We start from the raw sequence: 8,318 nt of genomic DNA, 5'->3' as shown, positions 1-8,318 counted from the left end.
TCATGCAAGGGTGCGATTCATTTAGGAGATCTCCCCGAGCATCCGATCAAGAAGCCCATTTAGGTTTGCATTGAAACTTAAGTTTAACTATAATAACATATAATTTATTCAATATTAGTTAAAAAATTTTTTTTGAATATATTTTGTTAGCTAACTTCGGGGCATGCAGACTCTTCTGTAGATCTGGCTAGCCATCTGGCTGAGCATCCCATTGATCCTGATAACTCCGATAATTCTGATACTACTGATGATCCAATCGATCTCGATTCTCCCATTGATCCGAATGACCCTGACGACATGCTCCAGATAGTGCTAGCGCTAAGTAGTCAAAAGCATAAGAGACTTCGATGCAAAGAAGATAAATGCGTATTATTAAGTGGAATCGGGATGAGGCAGACCCCGATGTATGGGTGGTGGGGAGGCTATGTGCCTTAGGCCGACAACTAGACTAAGACGTACTGGATGAGAGACCCATTGATATCTAGTAGACTTTGTACATATTAAATAAAACTCTATTTTTGTGTAAATATTTGTATATGGTGGAAATGAGGGCTACCCGATTTCGTCCTCTGATGGAAAAATGGATATCACGTCGAAAGGCTAGAATGTCGAGTTTGGAGTCAAAGTTTATTTCCAAGATCGAGGTCGACATCACTAACCGAAGTCAAAAGAGGGCATATTTCTAAATAATGCCAGTGTAGTTCAATAATGGAAAGAGTGAGATACCCGCAACGGACCAAAGATCACGGAGTGAATTTTGGAATGAATTGGTCCTCGGCGGTTAATCAATTGTCAAATATGATTTCCTACTATAATTAGAAGTGTACCTTATTTAGGACTCCCCTATTATATAAAAGGGGATCTCATTCATTTGTAATGATCATTGTTCAATGAGAAGAATATATACACTCATTACTTTCTTGCTATTTCGCTTTATTGTTCATCAGAGTTGCTTTATCTTCTGCTATTCTTATTGTCACACCTCGAGACTGCCACAAGTCGAGGTCAAAATTTGGCTAGCATACTGGTTTGAATTATTTTATTCTCTAGTTTATCTATTTAATTTCTTGTTTATCAATAGGCATTGGATTGAATCACATATCCTTAAAATCACAATATAAGTTTAATTGTTACTCGAATTTTAGGGTAAACAATATTGTTTGATAATGAATATAATTAAACTTTTGAGGAGTCATTGATGACTTATTTTTGGGATAAGGCATACATTAATGGATTATTTTTACTTCACTGTAATAAATAATAGTAAAAATCGTCAATTATTTGGAGCGAACAAACATCACATAACACTTATAAGTAAGATACACATAACTTGAAACCAAAAAAACAAATAAAGGGAACATATAATGCATATTAGGTATGCGCTATACATGTCTGATCTGTTAGCCCAGACATGTATAGCGCATTCCTCGCATGCACTGTAGGTACTTTGGTTCTTTTTTCTTTACAGATGACTTGTTCCTTTTAGAGTTTTACACGTACTTTGATTCTGAACTACTCAAAATCTGCAAACCCATTCTCTTTTCGCAGTTATGTTTAGTTAGTATAATTGTTATACCCTTAATTTTTCACATCATTAGGAAGCTACATGTGTAATACATGTCGAAATCTCGTTATAGCATGGCTCTTCAGGAATTTGATCAATTATTTCAATGTTTATTTCAAATGACATAGCAATTATTTAAGGAGAAAAAATAAAGAAACAGAAATCTTACCTATAATTCGTGGGCTTCTATTGCGAAAATCTCAAAAATCTGAAGCTCATTGCCAAAACATTTAATTTAAAGTTGGTTCCTTTGATTCCAATAACACTCCTCTAATCTTTTATCGCATATATTTGAATTCTCACTAAAATATTAATAAATGTGAACACCTAATTTTTGCACTATTTAACACCTCCTAAAGTTATTAGTGTTTTGTTATTTTAATTATTTTTCTCAATTTTTGTGATTTTAATTGCATATTTCCTATCATAAAATACTAAAAAAAAATAGTTCTTTCTTCATTTGTGCATTTTAAGAATTAACTAGCTGTTCAATTGGTGAATTAATCTAGTTAATTGATCATTAGAATAAGTTATTTAATTAATTTATTTGTGTAAAATTAGTTTAATAAGTAGGATTAAGGAAGAAATTTAGCCAAATTTGAAAGAAAAAGTGTCCAAGAGTGCAAGATAAAGGGCTGCCATTGAAAGGATCTGAAACTACGTAGTTTTGCCTCAAAACTACGTCGTTTCACTAAATGAAACAAGATCAAATCATACCCATCTATTCCATCTTGATTCAATGGATCTCATTTACTCTTGGTTTAGGTATTTAAAGCCTCAAAAATCTGAAAATTGTCCCATTTTCACCCATAATTCTTTTCTCCTTCTTCTCTCTTCTCTCTCTCTTCACTCTCTCTACGCCACCCCAGCTCCGCCCATCGCCGCTGGCCGGAAATCGCTGTCGCCTGCGGACCACCTCCAAACACCTCCAAATTCACACCATGTAATCTCCACAACTTCCTCCTTCCATATCTCCAAACCAAATCCTTCAAAAATCTCTCAAACTCCTTGAATCTTAGATCTAGGAAACTTTTCCGTCACTTTTTTGCCCAAATTCTTGAAGCTCCAACCACTACCACCCCACAATACTTACATCAATGGATAGAGCTCCTCAAGACCTAGCTATTGATGCCAATTTCACCATGAAAATCCGGCGATCAAAATCCGGTCCAATTCCGGCGACCTCCCCGAACACCCTCTTTTGGCATACCACCATTTTTTCGGTCACTTGAATTATAAAATGGTAAAAATCCTATTATTTTTCGTGGCTGATTTTTTATTTTATCTTTATTTTTTCAGATCTTATTTTTGTCTATTATTAATTATTTTAGCATTAGTTTTTGAAGTTTGAAATGTCAAATTTTCTGTTTTTGCACTTGTTGAAGTAGTAGAACAGTTTTGTGTTGATAAAAGTGAGGTAGTGAAAAATACTTAAGAGTATATGGTACTTGTTTGATTGTTTATTTACTACTTCAAGACTCTTTGAGTACAACACTCAAAAGTCAAATTGTTTGGTAAGAAAATGTAGACCTTTGGACAATGTTTGCATAAAAGTCTGTCTTTGAATAGTGGAGAACAGATTTTATTTGAAATACTTGACAAGATTTGAACCAGAAAGTCTGGCATTTTGAATTTAAGAGCAGATTTTGTAGAAAAATCTGTCAAAAAGATTGATTTTTAATTTTTTTGAAATAGCTTATTGTTTTGATATAAAAGGAGGACACTCCATCTTACTGAGAGAGCTCTACACACAAAAAAGAGAAAAAAACCAGTAGCTATAATATCCCTTGACAGCTTTTGTGAGTTGATTCTTAAGTGAAAAACTTGTTTAAGGAAAATAGAGTAGTCTTGAAAGATTTTTCTGGAGTTACATAATTGTACTGTTTTGCTGGGGTATTTCTAGTTTATTTTCTTGGGTTTGAATCTGCCGGTTGTTGCTGTCTTTTGCTGTTGTTGCTACCCGTTTAATTATTTTGCTGTTGATTTTGGAAAGAGCTGACTCTGCTGTATTTGTTTTTCTTTCTGCTGTCCAGGTAATTTTCGGACCATGTAAACTCATAAAATCGAGTTGGAATGAAAGATAATGACGCTGGGAAATATTAGTAGCTTTATCCTTCTATTGTAATTCATTTTTATATGCTCTTGAATGTTTGATAATGTTATAACGATATGTTAGTTAATTAAATTGTGTTAAGCATCTTTAATTATTTTTATTTTTGCAAAGCATTAGATATAATTTCACTGACATTTGGTTGTCTGAAAGGAGCATATATATTAAAATTTGAACCTTTGTAGCCATGTTTGTCCCTTTGTTGTCACCAAGCTAAGTTTTTATTATTATTATTATTATTATTATTATTATTATTATTATTATTATTATTATTATTATTATTATTATTATTATTATTATTATTATTATTATTATATTTTAGAGTCCCAATAATCTTTTTTTATCTCTTAAAAAATACTTATTTAGTAAGGTAGTTAAGTTATAGATTAGAAAGACAATCTGTAAACTTATTTTTGTAAATAGTTGGATACGGATTGCAAATAGCAAGATATGGTCAAATCTGTAACATAGCTTTAAAAGGTCATATCTGCAGATTTAAAGTCCAAAAGCATATGGGCTTTTGGATTTTGTCTTGGACATGAGCCCATTTGACTCCATCAACCCAATAGTGGGCTGCCTCATTCAATGACAAGACAAGCCCACATCTTACTAGTTTTAAGCAATGTCAACTGATAATTTTCTCTCATTACTCTCATCTTTTAAATTAGTACTCATAACAATAATTTTCTCTCATTAGTTAAGTTGTAGATTATCATTCAAATCTTTTCTTTAATTTTTTTTAAAATAAATAAAAACGGACATAAGAAAAGCATAAAAATCAAATAAACCACAGTTTATCCAAGTTTAATTCAAGCCAAATGTAGTCAATAAAGCGACCGTGCTAGAACCACGGGACTCAGAGAATGCCTTACACCTTCTCCCCGGTCAACAAAATTCTTTACCCGGACTTTGTTTCCGCAGACCAATAATAATAGAGTCAAACCTTCCTTTGAATAGGGATTCAAATAAAATGTGACTTGGAACACCAGTAGAAATCAATTCCAAGTGGCGACTCTGTATATAAAATAATCCTAACTTCAAATTTGTCACTTTAATTGAAAAAGCTCTTTAACCGACAATCCATAATATTTTACACTTATCTTTTGGAGGGGTAAAAAGGGGTGTGACAATAAATATTAAATTTAAACCAATAATTTTTAATGCTAAGAATTTTGTAAGTTTGTAGCTAGTATAGGTAATTAGTGGAGTCTCCATCACCTTGAAATCCTGGCTCACCTAAGCTTATCGGTATATATAGATTATACATTAATTATATGCAGTTATATATAAATTACATCAGCTTAAACCAGGTGGGGACCTGCAAAGTACTGACTTACTGTATCAGCAAATGATGACAATATTAAAAGTTGAAACTTGTTGTGTTAGTTTTAGAGATTGCAAAAACCTGAGTTTGCAAACTCTATTTTTGAGTTTTTGACCCAAAAAATATACTTGTTTGAGTTCTTTTTACAGGAAAACGATAACTTTTTTCTGAAGGATCACAAACTTTCATTTTTGGAATTTTTGAGAAAATAATCACAATGGTCCTTAAAGTACAAGGGTTGGATTATTTCAGTCTTTGATTTATATCTCTTAATAGAATTAGTCCTTGGTGTATACAAAAGTTGGACACTTTTGATCCTAAACACTGAAACAAACGGTACAAGTAAAAAATAGTTTTGTATTTTTTTCATGTGCATCTCAATTAAGGTGTTAAAACACAAAACAAAAAAACGTTTTCCTTCATTCTGGGAAGTTTTATTTAAAACCTGCATCGGGCTAATTACTCTGCCCTGCTGAAAGTAAATACTTACCAGGGAATTATAAAAAATTTCATTGGTATTTACAAATCAAAAGGCCGCGAACGCGTCCAACTCTTCGTGAATGAGAAGGACAAAAGATCACCTGCCCGCATTAACTCTACGCGATCGCGTCTCTTACTTCGTGATCACAATAGAGGAAACCAAAAGTACATATTTCAGCAGTTCTTCAAAGTCCAAAAATGAATCCAACAACCATCCGAAACACCCCCGAACCCTATTCAAATATACTAACAAGTCCTAAAGCACGACACAAATTTAGTCGAAGCCTCAAATCACATCAAACAATATCAAAATCACGAGTCACATTCCAAGTCAAGCCTAATGAACTAACGATCTTCTAACTTCAAAAACTAATGGCGAACCATATCAAATCAACTCCAATTGATCTTAAATTTTTGCAGGCAAGTCCGAAATGATACAACGGACCTATTCCAACTTCCAGAACCATAATCCAAACCTAATATCAATAAAGTCAACTCTCGGCCAAACCTCTCAACCTTCCAAACCTTCAACTTTTCAATTCAAACCAAAACGACATATGGACCTCCAAATCAATATCCGGACATATTCCTAAGTCCAAAATCACCATATGAAGCTATTGAAACCATCAAAACTCCATTTCGGAGTCGTCTTCACAAAAGTCAAACTCCGGTCAACTCTTTCAACTTAAGCTTCCAACCTTGAGACTAAGTGTTCCAATTCACTCCGAAACATCCCCGAAACCAAAACAACCACCCCAGCAAGTCACATAACCATAAATGAATATAGAAGAGGCAATAAATAGGGAAACTATGTTACAATACACAAAATCAGCGGCCGGGTTGTTACATGAAGTCTCTACTCAATGAACCTAAATTAAATAATGTGAAACTTTTAGACAAAATATAGGAAACTAAAAAAACCATCCTAAAATTTAATCTACATATATCAAAGACACCAGCAAATTAAAGGAACTGAAGTAGACGTTAATTTCTATAGTAATTGTGTACAAGTGTATACGGGTGAACTCGGGGTCAACACACACCCCGAGTACCCGGTGAGTCGAACGAAGTAAGAAGTATGAATGTATGAGATAGAGACCGACTCCGAGAAATCTTTGAATCTAGGCTGGAATGGGTGTTCGCCACTAAGCCTAACAAGACCCTCCGAACTCGGAACGAGCTCCAAGTCCTCAAAAAGCACTACGAACGGTTGCACACGAGTAGTAGAGGGCCGTGATATCCACGCACAACCACATATTACGGTGCGAATCTTGCCCGACATCAGTAGCGTATCGTTATTGACGTATAAGGAGGATTTTTAACCTTTTTAGAATTGTACTAGGGGTAAAACTCCCCTACTATATAAAGAGGAAGTTTTTTATTCAATAGACATTGTAACATGCTTATCAAGGCAATACACACTTATTCTTCTGCTATTGAAAGATTCTTATTTTCATCATAGTTCTTCATACATATTTGGCTTCGAATCGAGGGTCCGGTCGGGAGCAAAATTATTGTCCATCTTAAATTCGAGCATGGACTCAACATCATAACTGGTTTTGTTATTTATTTTATCCTTAATTCGTTTGTCCAACATTCTTGATTACTTCTATTGAATCAATCCACATATCCTTAAAACCCTGTATAAATTTAATTGTTATCTGTTTCAAGGGTAAACAATTTGGTGCCCACCGTGGGGCTAAGGATAATAATGGCTGTTTGATACAAATCTCTATAACACACTCTATTTTACAGTTATTCTTTAAGGTCTCAATTTTAGGTTAGCTTAAAAATATCAAATTCTCAGTTCGCTCACTTGAACGTTGAAGATTGGGTCTGGCCATCATGCCGAAAACAACAATCTGGTGCCTAGCAATGAGGTGCCCCCTGCTGATCCCAACGGAGTCCCACTCGTAGACCCAGTCAATACTAACTCATAAGTGGCCATCAACGCCAACCTGACTGCCGACCCAGAGAACAACGTTCAGAGAGGAGCCCGACCAACGGCTCGAAGAGCGCCCAAAGGCAAAGGCGACGGGGTCAGTCTGCGATTAATCTTCGAAATGTTGCAGGCTCAACATGCGGCGATAACACAACTGCAAAATCAGAACCGCGCCCCCAGTAGGGTGGAGCCTGAACCATCCCAAGAAAACACCCGAAGGAATGAGCATATCACCAAAACGTTGGGTGAAGCTGAGCCTGGTATTAGCCCTAAAGTAATGAAAATGCTTGAAGCATTGATGAAATGGGTGGAATCAGGTGAAAAGAAAATTGAGGCAAACGACAAAAAGGAGGAAACATATAATTCCATGGTCGATCAAATCCCATGAGTGCCCCTGATATTGAAAGGCTCGGATTCCAAGAAATTTGTTCAAAAGTCTTTTCCTCCAAGCGCGACACCAGAGCCAATCCCGAAGAGGTTTCGTATGCCTAATATTCTAAAATATAATGGAACCATGGATCAGAATGAGCATAAAACCTCCTACATATGCGCCATAAAAGTTAATGACTTGGAAGACGACAAAATCGAATCAGTGTTATTAAAAGAGTTTGGGGAAACTCTGTCAAACAGAGCAATTATATGGAATCACAACTTGTCCCCAAATTCCATTGATTCGTTCGCTATGCTCGCAGATGCTTTTGTAAAGGCTAATGCTGGGGCCATCACGATCCTCCAAAAAAGGGGTGGATTTGCCCAAGGCACACCTCGTATCTCTTGCAAAATGCCGGAACTACTAGGTCTACCGGGCCTAGTGTAAATAGGTAAGTGCAAACGCTTAAATACCCTTCCACATGGGTAGTAATGTCGTCCTCGGGCCCGAGGACTACCACGTCCTTAC

General features: G+C 35.4%; 1 long non-coding RNA gene across 1 annotated transcript; it reads left to right on the top strand.

Annotated features, from left to right (window-relative positions):
• Window positions 1-2,376: 2,376 nt before the first annotated feature.
• LOC142175478 (uncharacterized) lies at window positions 2,377-3,777 on the top strand. Its single transcript, XR_012704546.1, has 2 exons — window positions 2,377-2,807; window positions 3,598-3,777. It is a non-coding gene; the product is annotated as an uncharacterized LOC142175478 (long non-coding RNA).
• Window positions 3,778-8,318: the final 4,541 nt, after the last annotated feature.

The sequence above is a fragment of the Nicotiana tabacum genome, chromosome 21, assembly GCF_000715075.1.
Source record: "Nicotiana tabacum cultivar K326 chromosome 21, ASM71507v2, whole genome shotgun sequence".
Classification (NCBI taxonomy): Eukaryota; Viridiplantae; Streptophyta; class Magnoliopsida; order Solanales; family Solanaceae; genus Nicotiana; species Nicotiana tabacum.
Note: the sequence above shows the minus strand (reverse complement) of the source record. Positions and strands in the feature narration are given on the sequence as shown.